Source organism: Erinaceus europaeus, chromosome 1 (assembly GCF_950295315.1).
Source record: "Erinaceus europaeus chromosome 1, mEriEur2.1, whole genome shotgun sequence".
Lineage (NCBI taxonomy): Eukaryota > Metazoa > Chordata > Mammalia > Eulipotyphla > Erinaceidae > Erinaceus > Erinaceus europaeus.
The window spans coordinates 189,215,812-189,241,162 of NC_080162.1; the positions used below are offsets into that span (position 1 = coordinate 189,215,812).

Genomic DNA, 25,351 nt, shown 5'->3' on the forward strand with positions numbered 1-25,351 from the left:
CCCCAAGGACTCCATAACACCCAACCAAAAAGAGGTGTGTACTCCTATGTTCATAGCAGCACATAATAGCATAATAGAGGTGTGTACTTCTATGTTCATAGCAGCACAATTCATAATAGCTAAAACCTAGAAGCAACCCAGGTGCCCAACAACAGATGAGTGGCTGAGAAAGCTGTGGTATATATACACAATGGAATACTATGCAGCTATCAAGAACAATGAACCCACCTTCTCTGACCCACCTTGGACAGAGCTAGAAGGAATTATGTTAAGTGAGCTAAGTCAGAAAGATAAAGATGAGTATGGGATGATCCCACTCATCAACAGAAGTTGAGTAAGAAGATCTGAAAGGGAAACTAAAAGCAGGACCTGATCAAATTGTAAGTAGGGCACCAAAGTAAAAACCCTGTGTTGAGGGGTAGACATGCAGCTTCCTGGGCCAGTGGGGGGTGGGAGTAGGTGGGAGGGATGGGTCACAGTCTTTTGGTGGTGGGAATGGTGTTTATGTACACTCCTAGCAAAATGTAGACATATAAATCACTAGTTAATTAATATGAGAGGGGGAAAACCATTTGTATGTCTCAAAGTTTCTCAAAAGACAAACTGAATCTTTTTAATATATAGGCTGTATATTTGATATGCGGACTCTCTCAAAAGCCTAGACCAAGTAGATTAGAAGCATCCAATAGCACAGCTATATACAAGATACTGGATACTGTACAGCAAACCATAACAAAAGGACTTTTCAAAGTTAACCCAATTACCAAATAATGTGATGATAATATTAACTATCGATTGTCTTTTTGAACCCTAAGACAGCAGGAATCTCACATCTCCACTATAGAGCCCCTACTTCCCCCAGTCCTGGAACCCTTGGATAGGGCCCACTTTCCCGTATGCGTCTCCCAATCCAAACCAAATAATATTGCATCCGCCGATCACAACCTAACCAACGCAACGATTGCCACCTCAACATGCTTCACCTCAGACTGTGTCCAGAGACTTCACGTGTGGAATGACAACCCTTCAGCTTCATTACTCGGGTGAGACCTTTCCTTTTATAGTACACTCTAATTTCATCTCAGGTGGTTCACTTTCTAACAAAGTCCCAAAACCTAGATATACACCAGTTTCTGTGAGAGAGAGCTTATGTTCACACGTATCCATAAGCTACTGCAAAATATATACCTGAAAGCAAAAGTACACTAGAGTTTGCAGTGAGTACCCCCCTAACACTTCCTCTCCACTATTCCAAGCTTTGGGTCCATGATTGCTCAACAATTTGTTTGGCTTCGTATGTTAACTCTTTTTGATCACCAGGTTCCAGATGCCACCAGGATGCTGGCCAGGCTTCCCTGGACTGAAGACCCCACCAATGTGTCCCTGAACTCAGCTTCCCCAGAGACACACCTTACTAGGGAAAGAGAGAGGCAGACTGGGAGTATGGACCGACCAGTCAATGCCCATGTTCAGCAGGGAAGCAATTACAGAAGCCATACCTTCTTTCTTCTGCAACCCTCAATGACCCTGGGTCCATTCTCCCAGAGGGCTAGAGAATGGGAAAGCTATCATGGGAGGGGGTGGGTTATGGAGATTGGGTGGTGGGAATTGTGTGGTGTTGTACCCCTCCTACCTTATGTTTTTGTTCATTAATCCTTTCTTAAATAAAAAATTTAAAAAAAGACATTACATAAAAAAAAGACATTACATCAAAAAAAAAAAAAAGGATAAAAACAAAATAAAACCAACAACTTTACCCCAAAAAACCCAAACAAAATAAGGAGAAAATTTTAAAAAATCCAATCACAGTAAACAGAAGGAGTATACTCAGAAAGCTAGAGAAAGAATTAACAAACTAATAGAACATGTATATGGCCACAACTGTGGATGATGTTGGTCTGATAAAGTTTCCCCAAGATTCTAAAGTACCTTTTTTTTCAGGTCTCTACTGCAGTGGTGTGTGACAGGTCTAGGTTAATAGGGTGGCTGCCTTTTTGTTTCAGTGGGCAAACCAATCATCTTGCCAAGTTGTTTCAGGGCTTCCTGGAGTTCAATTCCAGTCACCGACATACACTTTGTTCTGATGTGAGAGTCAGAGTAGCTTTCATGCAGGCTGACCTGTTAGGTCAGCTTTGGATCTGTTAGGCAGAATTAGGGTATATGACAAAAGATACACTCTATGTGAAGTCCTGGAATCAACTCATATGGGTTTTTTTCTATAAGGGGTCTTTGTCTCACTTGCTCTTATTTCTGGGTTTCTGGGTTTGGTAGGGAGTAAAGTGGGAAACTCACTGCCCTGCTTGTGTTTGTCCTTTCTAGCACCCTTTTGCCAGTTCATAAATGTGTTATAATTTCCTATTGTAATTTCTTTGTCCCCTCCTCCATAGTTTCTTTCTTAATGGCCTGTAAATCTTGCTTGCATTTAGAGATGCCAGGATCAGAAGATAATTTTTTTGAAGAGTAAGCCTAGATGTTGTCTTCATGCAGCCATCTTGACTTTACCCCTATAAATTTATTTTTATTTTTTAAGTTTTTTAATATTTTATTTATTTTTATTAATGAGAGGGATAGGAGGAGAGAGGTAGAACCAGATATCATTCTGGTATAAGTGCTGCCAGGGATCAAACTCAGTGCCTTATACTTGTGAGTCCAGCACCTTATCCACTGAGCCACCTCCCAGACCACTATACATTTTCTTTTTTAGAAATAAACAACTTTGTAGGTTCTTGAACTGATTAAGACAATGCTCTTATTAAAGCTACTAATGTCTGCTTGAGAGTTTTCTTGCCTACTTAAAAAAATATCTATATGATGACTTTCACTTGTAAGGTTCTCCCCCAGCACTACACACAGACACACTCACATGCGCACACACACACACACACACACACACACACACACACACACACACACACACACATGAAATATCAGGCAAGTAAAAGTTTGCTCTTGGAAGTAATAAAAGAAAGAAGTAAAGTTTACTTTGTAAACGTAGGCAGTGGATATCTATTGTGAACAAATTCTTTCAAATATGAACCAGGTTTTACCTCTGCAAATATCAGAAAAACTAAATAAGCTTTGAAATGCTTTTGCCATGTCATTGGCATATATTATTTGAAGAAATGTGTCTAATGATAGGAAAGTAGTTTTCAGTTCATGCTGACTTTACTCAGATGTTTCCTAGCATCCAGATTTTATAACATAATGCCACCAAGACATGGCTTGAAGCTCCTGTTGGAGTCAACATTTATTTCCTTACAAGCTTACAGAATTTCTCAACCAACCACTCCATGGTGAGGGATGGTGCACTTTTAGGGGAAGAAAGGGACTGAGGAGAATAATGTTTTTTCTTGGCATCCTAAATTAAAATGAAAAATTCTCCTTTTCCCGTACACTCATATCACATATCCATGTGCCTCTATGAAACTAATAAACATCTTCTGAATTAAATTACTCATTTTGGGGCCACAAGAATAGCAGCAGTAGTGCAGAAGACTTTCAAATCTGAGCCATTGGACATAATGAGCAAGTTTTATTTCTAGTACTACCTTAAGCCTGAACTGATTAACCCTGTAGCTAAAAAAAAAAAAAATCACTCATTTTTGTGATGCTAACATTTTTTGCCTATCTATGCTTTCATTAAAATAAAATAGGGTTGGTTAAAAAGCTCACTTGGATAGTATACTTCTTCCCCATGTGCTTGATCTAGGTTAGAGCCTAGCCCTCTATACACTGAAAGAGGCTTCAGTGCTGTGGTCCCTTTCACTCTTTCTGTCTCTGTTTCTCTCTTTCAAAACATTTTTACCATTAAAACAAGATGCCTTTTATTGTAGAAAAATCCACACTCATTATACAAATTAGAAAATAAAAAATAAGCATAAAGGAACTAGTTAACCATAATTACTCTTCTAGAGATGTCATTATTCAAGTTTGTTATGTAAGCCTCCATTTCTATTCCTAGCTATAAATATGTATGTCTAGTAAATACCCACACAAATATATAAACAAAATGAAACATTAACATTTTTCTGGTAAACTTTAAAAAGTGTTTTTTTTTTTTTCTTTTATGTGACACACACACACACACACAGAGAGAGAGAGAGAGAGAAAACAGAATGATGCTTAGTTCTTCCCTGTGGTCATGGAGTCTCTGACACCTCAGGCATGCAAATCTTGTGCTTTATCATGTTGATTTATTTCCCCAAATCTGGTAAACTTTTTATTAAGTAATTTGTGTGTGTAATTTCTATGTAAATAAGTATATTTCTATACCAAAATTTGATAGAATTATCAAAATATTTATTTATTTATTTATTTGACAGAGAAATTGAGAGTGAAGGGATGGATAGAGAGGGAGAGATCAAGAGAGAGACCTACAGCACTGCTTTACTGCTTGTGAAGCTTCCCTGTAGGTGGAGATAGGGTCTTGAGCACTGCTATTTTTTAAAAAATTTTTAGTGCTTAAATAATAATAAACAAGATTGTACTATATCAGGGTTATAATTCCACACAATTCCCACTGCCACAGTTCTGTGTTCCATCCCTTCCATTGGAAGTTTCTCTATTCTTTATCCCTTTGGGAATATTGACCAAAATTCTTTGTGGGGTGCAGAACGTGGAAAGTCTGGCTTCTGTACTTGCTTTTCTGCTGAACATGGACATTGGCAGGTTGATCTATACCCCCTGTTTCTATCTTTCCCTAGTTGGGTAGAGCTCTGGAGAGGCAAGAATTTAGAACATATTGGTTGTTGTATGCTTTACATTGGTTTGTTCTAGCTCTCCCCCTGCCAAGAAAATTGGTTCAGTCCTTCTAGTTTTGCGGGCCCGCTTGTCCCCACCCCAAGGAACCCCGACAGAGTTCCAGAGTGACAGAGTTCGAGAGTGCTTGGCACCGCTGTGGGGGAAGGAGGCAGGAGAGTTCTGTTTGGTGATTAGTTTGTCTTAGTTTATAAATCGTTGTTCCTGAATAAAAAAATACAGCTTCCCTGCCCAGCCGTGTGTCTTCGAGTCTCTGTTACCCGCCCATGAAGCTAGCCTGGCCAGCTGGAGCCTCTGAATTTTAACAACAAATGGCTCCCTTGTGGACCTGACCTGGGCATCTCTCAGATAAATGAAGACAATTTGGCTACCTATGCACTATGGCCTTCTCTTCTGCTTGTGAAGAGATCTCCAAAGGCCTCTGCTCTTTCTTCATGAGACTGTTTTGCTGTTTCTGGAACATTTATCTCTGGACCACTCTGTGGTTTCCACTTGCTCGGGCGTACTCAGAACAGCCAGCGGAGTCGGGAAGAGCCAGCTGGCAAGAGGCGAGGCGTGGAGCTGCCTTTTCCACCTGGTGGAGCAGCCAGCCAGCCGGCTGCACCCAGACAACCCCGCACACCGCGCCCGCAGCCCTGCAGCCCGCAGGAGGCCAATGCCAGCACACAGGAGCCTGACACCAGCACACAAGAGCCTGACACCAGCACACAGGAGCCCGATGCCAACACGCTGGAGCCCGATGCCAACATGCAGGAGCCCAATGCCAACACGCAGGAGCCTGATGTCAACACGCTGGAGCCCAATGCCAACACGCAGGCCAGCCCACAAAAGCCGGCTCTCCACCGCGTGGCGCAGGACACTGGACGTGTGATACCTCCATGCTGCTTGGCCACTGCGAGCAGGACAGCAGACATGGCAGGGCCATGGGGCAGGGCCACGGCAGCCTATCATGGCCACCACCCCAGGGCGCCTTGGCCCGTGCCTTCTACAAGGCTGGCCCGCCCGCCCTCGGGCTATGAATTCTATACAGATCCTGGACCTCCCGGACCCCCCGGGCTCCCTGCTGAAACTGGACACCCTGGCTGAGATCTCCAGCTCCGGTCTGAAGGCAGACAAGCTGGAGTACGCAGAGATTTGTGCAGAGATTGCAACCTGCAATTCCTAGAAGTGGAGCTGCGCTGGAAGCCACCTCCGGATGGTGACCCCCCCCAACAACTAAGACAGTACATATCTAAATTCGTGTTTAAAATGACATGTCTTCGTAAAAAAGGTTTCTCTCCTTGTGTATTAATGACCATGTTTATGTGTGTGTTTAAAGTTTGGTAAATAGTAACTTTAAGGCTAAATTCTTACTAGGCTAAGTTAAATGAAAAAGGTTTTCAACGTAATTCTCATAAAGATAAAATTAACTTACATTTAAAGTCTGAGGTAAAAATTAGTTTACAATCAATATATTTTAACTAAGTTGGTCTAAACAAGACCTGCACACACCTAGGGTGTGTCTCCATCTTGAATGGGTGTAACAAAAGGTTAAATAGACTTGTTGATATGTAAAACTCTCGATTACCTTCTCTGTTAGAAATGGTAGATTACACAATGGCTATGCTAATTATTCTCATGCCTGAGGTTTTCTTTCCTGCTCACACCTAGGGTGTGTCTCCATCTTGAATGGGTGTAACAAAAGGTTAAAAGGACATTGTTGATATGTAAAAGTCTCAAATTCCTTCTCTATTAGAATGTTAGATTGTGCTATGATTATGCTAATGACAAGTTTTGTTTCATAGTAAGTAAATTGCAGCCAGCTGCCTTTGAGACTCTAGGCCATTCCCCACCCCCATGCAAATGTCCGTCGAGACATATACACCCCCCAGAGGCAAGAAATGTTTTTTTTTAAGCTGATAAAGTTTTACCCACAGAGACAAAAAAATGGCCCCCTCAGGCCTTCCCTTGGCCGCACACTGGTTCTTGTTACTTGCTTACATGTTTCTCCATGTTTGTGCCAGTTTCTTTTTTAAAAATGCCTGTATGATAGAGGTTTCTGTTCACCCCACACCCCTGATACTGTGGTCAGTGAGGGCAAGGTCCTGTAGAGGTCTACAAGAGGGCTCATGATGGTGTTCCCGATGGAACTGATCAGTGACGGAGGAGAGAGGGATCTATTAGAAGTCTAGGCCAATCATATTTAAATGGGACTCCAAGGATCCCCTGACTAGAGTCCCAGAGGATGGGGTGCCCTGGTATTGGCCAAAACAGTCATCATTAAGTGGGCCAGTCTCTTATCTTATCCAACTTTCATAATCCTTTCATTATCTGATGAGCTTAGACTTTCTCCCAGTTGGTAAATCATTGAGTGTCATTTGTTGTATCCAAACCAATATTGGGTTTATGGGATCTGTTGATCCCTGGTTCTTGTGCATTGTAACATATGGTTGAGCTAAGTGTGCCATTGACTGATCCCTACATTTTAAAATTTTACGTGACAAAAAATTAGTATGTTATTGTGTAGTGTGGATGCATCAGGGTTTATTTAATCAGTTATTGAAATGTTTAGCTTCTTGGAATATCCCTATATTTTTACAAGAAGCTAGAGGCTGTCTTTTAGAAGGTATGCTTAGTTTATGTATGTGGGATTGAACCACCTGCATTTCTACTATGTTTTTGTATAAAATTATTTTAAAAGTCTTTATTTATTGCTAGCCCAACTAATTCCTTAGTATAAATGCATTTAAATAAACTTTTAGATTCTAACAGCACACACATAAAAAGAAATTTCTCACACCTTGTGCCTGCTTTTGCTGTTCACTTAGATCCTCCTGATGCTTGTTCAGTCTCTACCCCATAAACTGTGTTATTCAAGAATTGACAATGAAAGTAACTGATATTACATTTATTTATTTATTTGTAAAATGGAAGTATTGACAAGACAATAGGATAAGAGGGGTACACGTCCATATAATTCCTAGCACGAGAACTCCGTATCTAATCCTATCTTTCCAGTAAATAAAGTTTTAAACAATAAAAAGACAACAACATTGTTTTTCATTACAATTTTAATTTGAAAATTCTGGACGCTGCTATCCACAGGAGCATCTGGTTTCTTCAGCTGCTGAGCTTTCTCTCCCTTTCAGGCGATAACCTTTCATCTCAAGGAATTGTGCATTGAATGAAACATGGTCCTCGTGCTTTTTCTTCCCCTTACTCTTCACAGAACATGAAGACACAGATGCACATGACAGCCAAGAGCAGAAGGAATGATCTCAGGAAAATGTCCCAAATTCTATGATGAACAAAAGAAAAACAAAGAAAAACAACTGCAAGAAAAGTTAATTGACTTAGATTCCAAGTCTAGGCAATTTATATTCTGAGTAGATAATAAATCGTGAAAATGTGATTCTGGAAAAAGTCACAATACTACTCATATTAAATTATGAAAAATTGCTAAGGTATTGATGATGGGGAACATCAACTTTTATAATTTTGAAAAAGTAAACTGTGTTATTGAAATCATGTTCTGACAAAATTGTATATTACAATTGGTTGTAATGGCAAAGTACTAAGATGAATTCTTTATTAAGCAGGTGAATTTTGAACTTTTGCTGAAGAAATGGTAGCAGCAGAACCCATCATTTGATCATTAAAGTAAGAAATGTCAAACCATCATAGTTCATTTGTGTTAATAAAGCCTCTGATGGGAGGTTAGTTCTGGGGAATGTCACCAACAGGGTGTTTGTGGATTTAGAGTAGGAAGCTCATTACCATGTGGACTATGTCTCCTCATAACCGGATTTAGAGTAGGAAGCTCATTACCATGTGGACTATGTCTCCTCATAACCGGAAGGTTATAGGAAACTATTGACAAGCTGAAGGATGTTGGAAGAGCAATCATAGTCATCAACAGGCTAGGGAAGGAAACAGATGAAATAATCACTTCCAAATACCCAAGAGCTATTATTTTTTACTATTCCAGAGTAAAGAACTTAAAAAAAAGTTAGATGAAGGTAAATTTATGGAAATCAGAAAATTATGGAGATTATCTCTGTATTTGACTGAGGATTGGATAAGTAAAAAATAAAGTTCTGGCTAAGTTCAGATGCTATGACACAGTGACAATATATAATCAATGCCATATATTATTCTCCACAACTCAGAAGATAGAAAAGGGCATACACTTACTTTTTTTTTTTCTGCCATCAGTCTTATCTAGGGCTTGGTTCCTGCATAACTCCAGGAAGTTTTTTTCTCTTTTCTTATATCTTCTGTTCCTTTCTCTCCTCCTCTCTTTTCTTTTTTTCTCTTATTTTCTTTTAGCTAGAGGATGAAAGACAGAAAGAGTCAGACACAGAGGAAGAGAAGAGGACAAAGACTGAAGCACTACTTTACCACTCATGAATCTTCCTCCATGCAGACACTCCCATGGGGGCATCAGAGGCTCAAACTCGTGTCCTTACCCATGATAACATACACTCTATAATGTGATACACCTCTAGACCCCCCACTTATGACTTTTAAATATTCTAATTTATACATCAGTTTTCTTTATGTCTGCATAAATGCTGTTTAGCATTATAAAGTGCTGTCTTTTAGAAAACTGAGTAATTTATCTACTTACTGAAGTATATATATTTTCTCTAAATTCTAAATTTTAAAATAATTTTTTCTCTCTAAATTCTTTAATTTGTGGACAAAGTAAAAGCAAAAATGAAAACAAAAAGCATAATAAAGTGAATTGAACAAAACTTGAATTTAACACATTTTGGGTCAAAATCAGCTGGAAAGATAGATGATACTCATTGAACTAATTGAGGCAGAGAAGTTACAGGGAGGGTCAGCAACTGGCATTCAAAATTCACGTAAAAATCTTCCCACAGAGTTTCCAAAAACTCTAGAATGGAGACAAATGCAAGAATCAAAGAACTAAACCAAGATTCTGCTAAATATTAAGGCAGTATGACAAGTTCCTTTTCCTCTGTGTCTCTTAAAATCATAAATCTCAATTTTTTAACTATTTTTATTACTGATTTGATAATAATGAACAAAATTGAAAGATAACAGGGGCATAATTTCTACACAGTTCCCGCCATTGGAAACTTCCCTAGTCCTTATCCTCCTGGGAGTATGGACCAAAATTCTTTATTGGGTGCAGAAGGTGGAAAGTCTGGCTTCTATATTTGCTTCTCTGCTGAACATGGACATTGGTAGGTGGACATATATCCCCAGCCTCTTTCTATTTTTCCCTAGTGGGATAAGGGTCTGCAGAGGTAAGGCTTCAGAACATATTGGTGAGGTTGTTTGCCCAGGGAAGTCAGAATGGAATCATGGTAGTTTCTGCAACTTGGTGGCTGAAAGGTGGTAAGATATAAAGCAGGACAAACTGTTTAATAAAAATGAACCCAAAAGGTAGGAATATAGCAGATGAAATTAGGGGTCTTTTGTACTAAAAACATAGGAAATCCATTTTAGGTATGTTCCAGGGGACCCATGGCTTTAGGAATTTTGCTTGAGCTTCATAGCTAACATGTGGGAGGGCTAAAGGTATTTATTGTCTGTGAAGATGGTGTCAGAGTTGAGAATAGTGCTAAGGAAGCTGGATTAGGGCAGAAAGTAGCTTCCAAACATGAGTAAAGTATACACATACCATTGTTTACCCCATCGATCTGACCTCAGGCCCATATCAATTCCTATTTATCACAGGAGACTGTGTAACATCTGAGTCCCTGTCAGTCTGAGAGCTCAGTCCACTGACCACAGCTGTGTTGTTTTCGACGGGGTATGTTGTTTTTGCTGGGCTGGCTTCACGGGCGGGTAACAGACGACCAGGGATTCATGGTTGAGCTGTAGGCAGTATCTCTTTATTCATGCAGGACACAGCACAAACTAAGCCGAGCTAAGCTAAACTAAAGGTAAAGTACTGTAAAACTCACAATGCTGTCTTTATATATACTTGCCAAGTAAGGTGGAAACAGGATGTGACATAGAGAGGGTGGAGAGAAAAGTGACTGGTGAAAATCAGAGTGTGACAAAGAGGGGGCAGATTAGGCGAGAATCCTATCACTGAACCACAAATGCCCTGGAGGGAGGGTGGAACTTGTTAACAGTGGTTATGTAAATAGAATGAAGTGGTTATGTAAATAGAATAGTGTTAAGCAGGGGGGATTTAAACCAAATGAAACAGAAGGGGTCTCATGCATACCAACACAGCTGGGAACTTTCTAGGCTGCATTCATTTCAGGACCAGTCTTCCTGGAGTGGCAGAGTAGACTGAATGGCCCTTGATGTTTATTTAGAGATAGGAGATACTGTTTATCTCTTTACCCAGCCATCTCCAGAAGTATTCAAAATGTGTATGTCATTGGTAAATCCTATGTTTCTGTCACTCCCTTGAACAGGTATCTTGAAAGTAAATGCACTTTTCTTTTTTCTTCTTTGCCAATTATAGTAGGCCATTAGAAAACAATAATAATTCTTGCTTACTCAATCGTGTTTGATATGTGGTAGAATAGAACCTCGCCTGGGAGACACTGGGCCTGTGCAAAAAGAGTTCATCTGACCCTCAGGTGTATGCTCAGAATTTACTTGTCTTCTCAGCTTTCTTTCTGGAATAATGAAGGGACTGCAGTAGCTGTTCTCTTCTAAATCAATTCTATGGACAATTTTTCTTAGTGACATTTAAAGTCATTCACCAATCACCTCTGATAAATGGTTCTTTAGCAAAGAAAAAGGACGTATAGGAGGAGGCAGGTTGAGAAATAGTTCAGAAAATTATAGAGGCAGTGGACAATCCCTAAATCCTATTCCTTGTGTTGAGAGACATGTGCTACCTGGAGGGTACCACCCAGAAAATGGGAGTGGTGACGGTGTGGCTTGGAAAGGTGGAGGTGGGGCTTGGGCATTAAAAGCTAGTCCTGTGGGCATGGCTTCACTCTCTTTTCTGTTCAGATCTAATTAGTAACTCCAGCATATCTCTCTCTCTCTCTCTCTCTCTCTCTCTCTCTCTCTCTCTCTCCCTCCCTCACTAACATGCGAATGTTCTTAATTTTCCAGAATAAAATGTAAAATTCCTGAAAATCATGCTCTCTCCTCAATTCTTTATTGAGATAATGTGTGGTGAACTTTTTTAACATTGGGGAAGCAAACACTGGCCTCCCCCCACTCCACACACCCACAGAAGGCCTTGAGAACCCCCACAACCCCACCCCAGTGGCACATAGTGTTGTGGGGGAAAGGGGTGGGGTTGTGGGGGTTCTCAAAGCCTTCTGTTATCTCCTTCTTATAGTTTGGTTAATTAACTTTTTGCTTTGACATTCTATTTTTCACTTCAGTTGCAGGTATCTTTCTCTCTCCCTCTCTATCTCTCCCTTCCATCTCAACCTCTGTCTTTACTAAAAATAAAATAATTAAAAATATTTTGAAAAAATCTTACCTATTGTTATTTGAGAACCTGTGAAATTTGACTCAGAATCTTATTGAATGTCCAGCAGAAATGACTAATTGAGGGTTATATTATGAATTACTATTGAGACACTGATTTCTTTTTTTTTTTAATTTTTATTTATAAAAAGGAAACACTGACAAAAACCATAGGATAAGAGGGGTACAACTTCATACAGTTCCCATCCCCTCCCCTGATAGCTTTTCTATTCTTTGTCCCTCTGGAAATATGGACCCAGGGTCATTATGGGATGCAGAAGGTGAAAGGTCTGGCTTTTGTAATTGCTTCTCTGCTGAACATAGGCGTTGACAGGTCAATCCATACTCCCAGCCTGCCTCTCTCTTTCTCTAATAGCCCTGCTTCCCCAGAGATACTGATTTCTAAGCCCTTGTTTTAGTCAAGAATTCTAGCCTCTTGTGTAAAACTATTTTTCAAATCCCCCTTTGTAGTTTCACCTTCTTGTGGGTATGATGGATAGTCAGTGTGACAGGCAACATCTGCCTCTGACTGCGTGTTATATTGTCCTGCAGAGAGGCAGTGTGGCCCAGTGGACCTCTCAGGGCAAGTCAGAAAGCACAAGTTCTAACTCCACCTCTGTCCTTCAAACTTTTGAGATGTCATTATGTAAGACATTTACGTAATCTATAATTGTATCTTCTTATCTATAAAAATGGAGGAAATAACAACTTTTCACCCTTTAATGGAGGACAAGCTAATCAATTATTGGCACATGCCTGACAACAAAATATTCTATAGAAAAGTGAAAGACTTGATACAGCAAATCCTAACAAAGGGATTTTTTCAAAGTTAACCCAATTACCAAATAATGTGATTATAGCAATAACTATCTAGTATCTTCCTAACCCTAAGACAGCAGGAACCTCCCATTTCCTCTATAGAGCCTATATTTCTCCCAGTCCTAGAACTTCTAGGGTGGGATTTACTTTCCTGCATGCTTCTCTCAGTTCATACCAAATGATACTGCATCCACTGATCCCAAGTGAATCAATGCAACGAGTACCACCTCAGCATGCTCACCTCAGACTGTGTCCAGAGACGTCAGGCATGAAATGTCAACCCTTTACCCTCATTACTTGGGCGAGACCTTTCCTTTCATGGTATTCTCTAATTCCTCTAGGAGGTTCACTTCCTAACAAAGTCCCAAAACATAGATATAGACCAGTTCCGGTAAGATAGAGCATATGTTCACATGTATCCATAAATTAGGGCAAAATACATACCTGAAAGCAACAGTGCACAATAGTCTGTAGTGAGTCAGTATGAAGTTCATAATGAAGTAGTATCTCATTAGACTTAGATACCCTCCTCACCTACTTCCTATTAAAGTTCTCTCACTCACTCCAAAGCTAACCTTATCAAGACAAGGACTGCAAAAGATGAATAAGAGCAAGAGACTGGCATACTGTAATGATGACTCTTTAGTTACTATCAGGCCACCCCATCAGCTGGAGCTCTATTTGGAGAGTCCTGAGATTCCCGAATAGACATGATGGGCCTAGACCTCAAATAAACCCCTCTCTCCATTGTTACTGGTCATTTCTATCAGGAACAACAAACTAGGCCTTTTTGTGAACCCCCATAGGATCTTGCCCTCAACTTGGATCAACAACGGTAGAGAATGTTCCATCCTCCAAAGGGAGGCTGGGCAACATACACTGTCTTCCACCTGAGGAAGATGGGTTCTATAATTTGGGCAGCTTGAAACACTCCTACTCATCATCACAGAATGTGAGCTCAGATCTATAGGAATGCAGAGGTCACATAGGCTCCTAAGCTGAATATGGGCCCAAGATCAAATTAAATTGATGGGGTTTACAGTCAATAATATTTATATACCTTTCTCATTTTTAGGAGCTACTCTCTTCCCTGATCCAGATTTCTGGTCCTTTTTCCAGCCATGACATCATCTCTCCAGACAATAATTTGGATGCACCTGCATATCAGATTTCAGGCTCAGGGGAAAAATAAAAAGGAAAAAAAAACTAGTATAGCCACAGGCCCTTTGGAATATAACTAAAATATGCCTACTAGCTATCTACAAAGCAGAGACTTTCTCAACTCTTCATCTGCACTATTCCATCCTTTAGGTTCATGATTGGTCAACAATTTGTTTGGCATTATATGTTAACTCTCTTTTCAGCCACCAGGTTCCATATGTTAGCATGATGCCAAACAGACTTCCCTGGACCGACAATCCCACCAATGTGTCCTGAAGCTTTGATTCCCCAGAGTCCCCGCCCCACTAGGGAAAGAAAGAGGCAGGCTGGGAGTATGGATCCACCTGTCAATGCCTCTGCTCAGTGAGGAAACAATTACAGAAGCCAGACCTTCCACCTTCTGCAACACACAATGACCTTGGGTCCATACTCCAAGAGGGATAAAGAATAGAAAAGCTATCAAGGGAGGGGATGGAATACAAAATTCTGGTGGTGGAAATTATGTGGGGTTGTACCCATCTTATCCTCTGGATTTGTCAGTGTTTCCTTTTTATAAATAAAATTTAGCAAATGAGAGAGAAAAAAGTAAAAGACCTATGGGCTTCTAGCTCTCTCTGTCTGTCCAAAAACAGAAATGGAGGTATCACACTCCCAGATCTCCCTGGTGGCCTCCCATCCAAGTACTAACCAGGCCCGACCCTGCTTAGCTTCCAAGATCAGATGAGATCAGGCATGTTCAGGGTGGTATGGCCATAGACCCCAGATCTCAAACAATATTATAAGGCCATCATCAAAACAGTCTGGTACTGGAACAAAAATAGGCACACAGACCAGTGGTACAGAATTGAAAGCCCAGAACTAAATCCCCACACCTAACATATAATCTTGATAAGGGGGCCCAAGGTATTAAATGGAGGAAGGAGGCTCTCTTCAATAAATGGTGCTGGGAAAACTGGGTTGAAACATGCAGAAGAATGATAACTGAACCACTTTATCTCACCAGAAACAAAAGTCAACTCCAAATGGATCAAGGACCTGGATGTTAGACCAGAAACTATCAAATATTTAGAGGAAAATATTGGTGGAACACTTTCCTACCTAAACCTCAAGTGCCAGCTCGCTCTGTGTCTGCCCATTTCCCTGGTGGTTGGGAGACGGCAGTTGAAAGTGGCCCCCTCGGGTCCTGGGGTAGCTCAGCGTGCAGGGGGCAAAGTGTGCAAGGAGACAAGCAGTCAGCCCTGGGAAAGCATCAGTAGGACAATTCATTTATTGAAAGAAAAAGCAGGTAAATGTATGCCACAACTCGGGGGGAAAGTTTGGGATATCCATTAACCCAAATATAGAGCAAGACAATCCATATTTACAGTTTTACAAACAGACTGTTTGCTTTACAATGTACATTTTTCCGGAGGTAAATTGCAGGCACTTTAGAGCAGTAGGAGAGAGGAAAAGCTGAGATAGCTGAGCAATGAAGATGTTTGCTGGGATTTTAAAGTTAACACAGTAATCCATGGCATTTAATTACAGAAGGAAAGGGGGGGTAGGTGGCATGTGTAGAAAGGAGCCCGGGTCCAGCCTTCATAAATTCCAGAGACCTGGGAACCAGCCTTTCTCTTCACCTAAAGGGAGAGTTGGAGGTCAACCCAGTCAGATCTCATAGAAACAATGGCCTGGACTTTCCTGGACAGTGGGCCCATTCTCCAACACTCAAGAACATCTTTGATGATTCAAACCTAATTGCAAGGGAGAATAAAATAAAAACAAATCTGGCGCAAAGCACAAGGACCAGCATCCCAGTTCAAACCCTGGGCTCCCCACCTGCAGAGGAGTCGCTTCACAGGTGGTGAAGTAGGTCTGCAGGTGTCTGTCTTTCTTTCCTCCTCTCTGTCTTCTCCTCCTCTCTTCATTTCTCTCTCCTATCTAGCAACAATGACATTAATAACAACAACAATAATAACTACAACAATAAAAAAGGACAAAAAGGGAATAATTAAATAAATATAAAACACATTAAAAAAGATTAAAAAAACCAATTGGGGAGTTGGGAGGTAGCGCAGCGGGTTAAGCGCACATGGTGCAAAGCGCAAGGATGGGCTTAAGGATCCCAGTTCGAGCCCTCGGCTCCCCACCTGCAGGGGAGTTGCTTCACAGGCGGTGAAGCAGGTCAGCAGGTGTCTGTCTTTCTCTCCCCCTCTCTGTCTTCCTCTCCTCTCTCCATTTCTCTCTGTCCTATACAACAAAGAGACAATAAAAAAACAAGGGCAACAAAAGGAAATAAATAAATTAAAAAAAATTGGACTACATCAAATTGAAAAGCTTCTGCACAGCCAAAGAAACCATCACCCAAACAAAAAGACCCCTCACAGAATGGGAGAAGATCTTCATATACAATATATCAGTCAAGAGACTAATAACCAAAATATACAAAGTGCTCAGCAAACTTAGCAACAAAAAAGCAATGACCCCATCCAAAAATGGGCAGAGGATATGAACAGAACATTCACTACAGAAGAGATCCAAAAGGCTAGCAAACACAAGAAAAACTGCTCCAGGTCACTGATTGTTAAGAGAAATGCAAATAAAGACAACATTGAGATACCATCTCCAGAGAGAGAGAGAGAGAGAATGGGAAGGCTATCAGGGGAGGGGATGGGATATGGAGATCGGGTTATGGGAATTGTGCGGAACTGTACCTCTCTTATTCTATGGTTTTGTGAATGTCTCCTTTCTTTTTTTAAAAAATATTTTATTTTATTTATTTATTCCCTTTTGTCCTTGTTGTTTTATTGTTGTAGTTATTATTGTTGTTGTCGTCATTGTTGGATAGGACAGAGAGAAATGGAGAGAGGAGGGGAAGACAGAGAGGGGGAGAGAAAGATAGACACCTGCAGACCTGCTTCACCACCTGTGAAGCGACTCCCCTGCAGGTGGGGAGCCGGGGTTCAAACCGGGATCCTTATGCCGGTCCTTGTGCTTTGCGCCACCTGCGCTTAACCCGCTGCGCTACAGCCCGACTCCCTAATGTCTCCTTTCTTAAATAAAAAAAAGAAGAATGAACCCACCTTCTCTGACCCATCCTGGATGTAGCTAGAAGGAATTATTTTAAGTGAACTAAGTCAGAAAGATAAAGGTGAGTATGGGATGATCCCACTCATATACAGAAGTTGAGAAAGAATAGAAGAAAGGGAAACTCAAAGCAGGATTTGACTGAATCTGGAGTAGGGCACCAAAGTAAAAACCCTGGGTTGAGGGTGAGGGTTGATGTTCAGCTTCACAGGGCAGGGGTGGGTGGGTGGTGGGAAGTGGGGGTATGCAGTAGTCTTTTGGTGGTTCAAATGGTGTTTATGTACACTCCTATCAATTTATAGTCATATAAGTCATTATTTAATTAGTATGACAGGGGAAAAACTGATTGAATGTCTCCAAGTTTTTAAATCATGGACAGAGTCTTTTTAATACATAGGCTGAGTCTTTGATATGCTGACTCTCTTAAAAGTTTAGACCAGGGAGAACAGAAGCAACCAGTGGCACAGCTATATACAAATAATGTCAAAGGACATACATTATGGTGATGGTGTGTATGATACAACAAATCCTAACAAAGGGATATTTCAAAGTTAACCCAATCTCCAAATAATGTGAATACAGTAATAACTATGTAAACAGGATCCTCCCGCTTCTTCTTTAGAGCCTATATTTCCCCAACTCCTGGAACCTCTAGGGTGGGGCTCACTTTCCTGCATGCTTCTCGCAATTCATACCACATGATATTGCATCCACCAATCCCAACCTAATCAATGCAAGGAGTACCACCTCAGCATGCTTCACTTCTGACTGTGTACAGAGATGTCAGATATGGAATGTTAACCCTTCAGCCACATTACTCCGGTGAGACTTTTCCTTTCATAGTATTCTCTAATTCCATTCCAGGTGGTTCACTTCCTAACAAAATTTTAAAATCTAGATAGAGCAGGTCCCATAAGATAGAGTATATGTTTACATATATCCACAAATTAGGGCAAAATATATGCCTGAAAGCAAAAATACACAAGTTGAGGGCAGGGTCCTATATTCAAAAGGCCCTGTGGCTATACTAGTTTATTTTATTTTCCCTAAGCCTGAAATCTGATATACAGGTGGATCCAAGTTATTGTCTGGGGAGATGATGTCATGGATGGAAAAGGAACAGAAAGCTGGATCAGGGAAGAGAGTAGCTCCCTAATATGGGAAAGGGGTATCAATATTGTTGGCTGTAAACCCCATCCATTTGATGTGATCTGGGGCCCATATTCAGCTTAGGAGCCTATGTGACCACTGCATCCCTGTAGATCTGAGCTCACATTCTGTGGTCATGAGTAGGAACATTCCAAGCTGCCCCAATATCAGAACCCATCTTCTTCAGGAGTAGCATAGAGTATGTTATCCATCCTTCCTTCAGAAGATGAAACATTCTCTACTGTTATTGATCCAAGTTGAGGTCAAGGTCCTATGGGGGGCCCACAAAAGGGTATATTGTGTTGTTCCTGATAGAGATGACCAGTAACAATGGAGAGAGGGATTTATTTGAGATCTAGGCCCATCCTGCCTGTTTGGGCATCTCAGAACTCACTGAATAGGGCTCCAGCTGATGGGGTGGCCTGATAGTGACTGATAAAGACTACTGCATACCCCCACTTCCCACCACCCACCCACCCCTGCCCCGTGAAGCTGAACATCAACCCTCACCCTCAACCCAGTAACCATAGCACTCCAGGATAGGATAATAACTCTCGTGAGAATGGGAGTGGGGAGGAGTAACCAAAGCACTCCAAATATCATGGGGAAATAGACAATGCCCTGAGGGCACAACATGGTGGAACAGGCACTCTGAGAATGTCCCAACTCTCCCAGGAACTAGCAGTAGCCTGAGGGGACAACATGGCAGATGTGACTGCATCTGCACAATTTCCCAGCATATACATGCTCTATCTCATGGGACCTGGTTTACATCTAGGTTTTGGGATTTTGTTAGGAAGTGAACCACCTGGAATGGAATTAGAGAATACTATGAAAGGAAAGGTCTCACCTGAATAATGAGGCTGAAGGGTTGACATTCCATGCCTGATGTCTCTGGACACAGTCTGAAGTGAAGCATACCATTGTGGTACTTGTTGTGTTGATTAGGTTGGGAACAGCAGATGCAATATCATTTGGTATGAGTTGAGAGAAGCATGCAGGAAAGTGAGCCCCATCCTAGAGGTTCCAGGACTGGGAGTGTCTACTGATTTTCTACTACCACTTATTCTTACACCATAAGGTTCAGAAAATATCTTTCCTTTTTGCATTGCTGCCAAGGTTATCACTGGGGCTCTTAGCAGCCATTATTATTTTTTTTTTCATTTCTTACTATTTGTATTTTGTAGGACAAAGAGGAATTGAGAGTAAGGGAGGGGGAAGATAGAAAGGGGGAGAAAAAGAGAAACAGTTGAAGACCTACTTGACTGATCCTAAAACACTGCCTGTCCAGGTGTGGAGCTGAAGAGCACCTGTGTGCACCCATACCCAACCTACCCCCCCAGAAAATATTCTCTTTGAGTAAAGTTGCTGATTTTTACAAAAATAATTCCCATTTTTATATGAATTTAATTTGTATCTCACTCTCTAGTAACAACCACTGTTTATATTTTGATTTCCATTATTTCAGTTTTCTTTTGGTCTGTATTACATATAAACTCCATACTACATGTAATGTATTTTGTATATTAACCATATCATTTACATTTATTTACATTTCCTTACAAAACTGTAAGGGACACATTTTGTGTTCAGTTTTTTTGTATCACTAAGAATTCTTACACATAATTATTATTATTTGACTCATCTTATTGAAAAAATGACATACATTTCTGTAAAAGTTTAAATGTGTCAAACAGATAAAATTCAAAACTGCAGAAATTTGACTTTATTAAACTCTTCATGAGCTGGCAGCATCCAGTTTAGCAAGTCATGACAAGGGCTTGCGCAAAATGGGGGGTTCTTATAGTCAGAAAGAGGGTGAGATGAAATTATTAGCAAAAGAAAAGATGATTTCAGAGAAAGTCACTTTGCCTCCTTCTTTGGGCACATCTAATCAGGTAGACTGCTTCCATGATGTAGATCCAGAAACACCAGATTACTTATTATATGATTTCACTTTTAGAATATGTCAAGATCACAATTAAATTAGGTGTTAAGTCAGTGGGGATCTTGCATGAAGGATATATTTATATATATGGAGAGGGAGAGAGAGAAAAATTAAGATGGAAGGGAAAGATAGAGAGGGAGAGGGAGAGATAGATAGAGATAGAGAGAGAGAGAAGAGAGACCTGCATCTCTGCCTCACCACTTTTGAAGATTTCCTTCTGTAGGTGGGAACCAGAAGGTTGTATCTGAGTTCTTGTGAACTGTGACATGTGTGCTAAACTAGATGTACCACCATTCAGAAGCCTAGGCTTTACTGTTTTTGGTTTTTTAAAAAAATATATATATTTATTTATTTTTTTGCCCTTGTTGTTTTATTGTTGCAGTTGTTGTTGGATAGGACAGAGAGAAATGGAGAGAGGAGGGGAAGACAGAGAGGGAGAGAGAAAGAGAGACACCTGAAGACCTGCTTCACCTCCTATTAAGCGATTTCCCTGCAGGTGGGGAGCCAGGGGCAGGATCCTTATGCTGGTCCTTGTGCTTTGTGCCATGTACTCTTAACCTACTGGGCTACCACCCAGCTCCTGGCTTTACTGTTTTTAATAGACATGTAACATGATGGTTTGACTTGTGTAATTATGGATTTTTAATTAAAGTATTGACTTATTAGTTATGTAATATTGGTTTACAAAATTGTGAGACACAGGGATGTAATTCCACACCTTTCTTAAGACCAGAGTTCTGCATCCCCATTTCTTCTATTGGAAACTGAAATAGTTCTCCCAAGGTCTTAGATATGGGTTTACTGTTATTTCTATAACTATCTATATTTATATATATCTGCCCATTTTTTCTTTCCTTCCCTTCCTTTCTAAGTAATACCTATACCTATTGCTACTTCCAAATGTCCTTTTTTTAAAAATCTTCTTTCTCCAGGTCTTGGGGTCTTGATGAAACCGGAGATCAAAGCCCTCTGGCCAGATTCCCCTAACATTGCTCTCTCTCTGGGGGGTAAGAACCAATCTTTTTTGGGGGGTGCCGAAGGTTGGAGTTCTAGTTTCAATAATTGCTTCTCTGCTGGACAAGGACATTGGCCAGTTGATCCATGAATTCAGACTGTTTCTATCTTTCCCTAGTAGGGTAGGCCTCTGGAGAGGTGACGTTCCAGGAAATATCAGTGAGGTCCTTTGCCCAAAGAAATCAAGATGAAATTGTAGTAGTATCTGCAACTGGGTGGCTGAAAGGCAGCAAGACACAAGACAAAACAATAAAATTGAACAATAAAAAATGAACCCAAAAGTAGTAATAGAATAGGGATTTTAGGGTGGAGAAAAGCTAGAAAGTCTATTTTAGGTATGTTCCTAAGGGCCTATGACTTCAGTAATTTTTGTTTGAGCTAAATAGCTGATATGCAGGTGGGATAAAGGTATTATCTATGAAGATGGTGTCAGAGTTGAGAATAGAACTAGAAAGCTGAATTAGGACAAAGAGTAGGTCCCAAACTTGAAGAAATTATGTGACTACCATTAACTGTTTACCCCACTGATATGACCCAGGGCCCATATGCATTCATATTTATCATAGAATCCTGTGTAACCTTCTAGTCCCTGTCAGTCTGAGCGCATAGTCAGTGGTCACTACTGGGAACCTTCTAGGCTGTGCTCATTTTAGGACTAGTCTTCCTCGAGTAGCAGAGGAAGTTGACACAAGGTGGATCAGTCCCTCCAGTGAAGGCAAGGTCCTGTAGAGCCCCACAAGAGGGCTTATGATGATGTTCCTGATGGAAGTGACCAGTGATGGTAGAGAGAGGGATCTATTAGAGGTCTAGGGCTATATTATCTATAGGGGAATCCAAGGATCCCCTGACTAGTGTCCCTGATAATGTGGTGGCCTAGTATTGGCCAAAAAGGCCATTATTAAGAGAGCCAGTCTCTTGCCCTTATCTAGTTTTTGTAGTCCTTTCTTTCTCTGGTGAGGTTAGACTTTCTCCCAGTTGTTAAAGTGTTGAGTTGTTGTGTCCAAATTGGCATTAGATTTGTGGGGTCTGAACTCAAGTTAGGGATTTTAGTGGGGTCTATGTTAACCTTAAGTATTGCTTCATTTACTTGTTTAATGATTTTGATAAAGGTTATCATAATGTTAAGGGAAAACGCAGGACACAAGGTGTCATGGAGAGCATGGACATTTTGTTTTCATTGGGTTTGCACACATGAAACTGAGACCCACTTGGTGAAGGCTTTTTTTTTTTTCTTTTTTTCTGGGCTTTATAAAGGGGGAGGAGTTTGTCTCATTGGGCCAATGAAAAGTGGGCCCTGGTGTGACATAAGGGTATAAAGAAAAGGGGGCTTATAAGATCTGGGTCTTCTGCCATTTTGACCTAGGTCCAGAGACCTGAGGTTTTTATTCTAACTTTACTTTTGCACATAACTCATCTCAGACTGTAATAAAGGATAAATTTAGAAACTAAACATTTGTCATGCATATTCTTTTGAAATTATTTATTTATTTATTTATTTATTTACCTCCAGGGTTATTGCTGGGGCTCTGTGCCTGCACTACAAATCCACTGCTCCTGGATGCCATTTTTCCCATTTTGTTGCCCTTGTTGTTGTCGCTATTATTATTGTTGTCATTGGATAGGACAGAAAGAAATCCAGAGATGAGGGAAAGACAGAGAGGGAGAAAGAGAGGCAGACACCTGCAGACCATACACCTGCAGACCTGTTTCACCACTGCTGAAGCAACACTGCTGCAGGTGGGGAGCTGGGGGCTTGAACCTGTATCCTTATGCCAGTCCTTGGCTTCTGGCCACATGCTCTTAATCTGCTGCACTACTGCCGACTCCTTGAAATTCTTTTTGAACAAAGCCATGTTGAGCCCCAGAAGGGAGTTCTTCCTTTTTACTTTTCTACAATAGGGACAATAATATATTGATATATAATATATATTATTTAAAATTTTTTTTTGCCAGTATATCTCTTGACCAACTGTGTTTAGTGTTTCTTACAAAGATTATAAAGGGATGACTGTAATGCTGGTGCTGTCAAATAGATTAGGACTATAACTTACTTTCTTTTGTGCAGTTTGTTGACTACTTAGGTTGATTGAGGGTAGTGAAGTAGGGGGTAGGGGAGGAGGATGTCTAGGCCTAAATAGTAAATGTTGGATTTGACTATTTATGGTGACTTCTTTAGGCCTGTCTACTTGTTTGTTGAGATTATGAGAACTAAGTCTAACCAAAGTGGATTGTTGAACACTTTTACTTCGAGATATATAGTTGCCCCTAAGTATAATTGTGAATTGATCACCACCTTTAGATTGAGCTAACAGTTAGCTGATCATGTAGAAGAAAGATGAAAGAGAGAGAGAATAAGGTGAAGAAGAAGGAGGAGGAGGAGGAGGAGGAGGAGGAGGAAGAGGAGGAGGAGGAGAAGAAAGAAGAAAATAAATTTTGAGATTTAAATATGTAAGAAAATAAGTTGTTTTTTTTTTTTTTTAGAATTTACTCTTTTAAATTTCTTACCACACAGCAGTATTAACTGTAGTAGACAGCACTGTTTTAACAATATTATTGATAAAGGAAATGGCCTCATTTTTTGGTTCCACTGTTGGACAGATTTTTTTTTTTAATCAAAATTGGTTGTTACCAAGATAAGGAACTTTTTTAATATAAATCCTTAAAATGTTAAATTGATGATGGTTATTCCATTAGAACAGCTATTTTTAAGTAGAACTTCTTAGTGAACATTATCTCAGTGCAGGCTGCTATAAAAAAAGCACAATATATTGGCTGAGTTATAAACAGGAGAGATTGAGTTCTCACAGATCAGCAGAAAGAGAACAAACTACCTCCCTGACTTCCTCTTTTCTTTCAGTTGATAGGAGAGAAAAAAAAGTTAATAATAACATTTTTGTCTTCTATATACTTACCCCAGTGGGGGAAAAATTAGTTACACTATACAATGAATTCAGTTAAACCCTTAAATAAGATCAGCTAAAGACAGTGTGTGTACAGGGTTCACTTGAGGGAATAAAGGCGGAATAAATAAAACTATAACTGTTATGCAGACTTAAAATGCCACTGTCTCCATTGATAAGACTTAGCATGATTAAATGTTCAATATATTGTGAGGACATGATTGCAAGGGGAGATAAGGGTACTCTTTCTTTCTCTTTTTTCTTGAGTAATAAACTTTATTTATTATTTAAATTTTTATTATTTATTTATTGGATAGAGACAGAGAGAAACTGAGAAGGAATGGAGAGACAGGCAAACAGAGAGAGAGAGAGAGAGAGACCTGCAAGCACTGCTTCACCACTTGTGAAGCTTTCCTTCTGCAGATGGGGACTGGGTGGGGGCTTGAGCCTGGGTCCTTGCTCATTGTAAAATGCATGCTCAAGCAGATGCACTGCCACCTGGCCTCTCCCTTTCCTTTCTTCCTTTCCCTTTCTTTTTCTTTCTCTTCCTTTTTCCTTTCTTCCTTTCTTTTCCCTCCCCTTCTCTTTTCCCTTCCCTTCCCTTCCCTTCCCTTCCCTTCCCTTCCCTTCCCTTCCCTTCCCTTCCCTTCTCTTTTCCCTTCCCTTCCCTTCCCTTCCCTTCCCTTCCCTTCCCTTCTCTTTTCCCTTCCCTTCCCTTCCCTTCCCTTCCCTTCCCTTCCCTTCCCTTCCCTTCCCTTCCCTTCCCTTCCCTTCCCTTCCCTTCCCTTCCCTTCTCTTTTCCCTTCCCTTCCCTTCCCTTCCCTTCCCTTCCCTTCCCTTCCCTTCCCTTCTCTTTTCCCTTCCCTTCCCTTCCCTTCCCTTCCCTTCCCTTCCCTTCCCTTCCCTTCCCTTCCCTTCCCTTCCCTTCCCTTCCCTTCCCTTCTCTTTTCCCTTCCCTTCCCTTCCCTTCCCTTCCCTTCCCTTCCCTTCCCTTCCCTTCCCTTCCCTTCCCTTCCCTTCCCTTCCCTTCCCTTCTCTTTTCCCTTCCCTTCCCTTCTCTTCCCTTCCCTTCCCTTCCCTTCCCTTCCCTTCCCTTCCCTTCCCTTCCCTTCCCTTCCCTTCCCTTCCC

The 25,351-nt window shown here is 40.7% G+C and overlaps 1 long non-coding RNA gene and 1 pseudogene across 1 annotated transcript in view; both read right to left on the reverse strand.

The window, feature by feature from the left end:
- Positions 1 to 6,126: 6,126 nt before the first annotated feature.
- The window catches only part of LOC132541155 (uncharacterized), a 701,393-nt gene continuing 682,168 nt past the window's right edge, over positions 6,127 to 25,351 (reverse strand). Inside the window, exon 3 of the long non-coding RNA XR_009552327.1 lies at positions 6,127 to 6,314. This is a non-coding gene — a long non-coding RNA (uncharacterized LOC132541155). The remainder of the gene's footprint in view (positions 6,315 to 25,351) is intronic.
- Positions 14,785 to 14,903, reverse strand: LOC132542460 (5S ribosomal RNA; annotated as a pseudogene).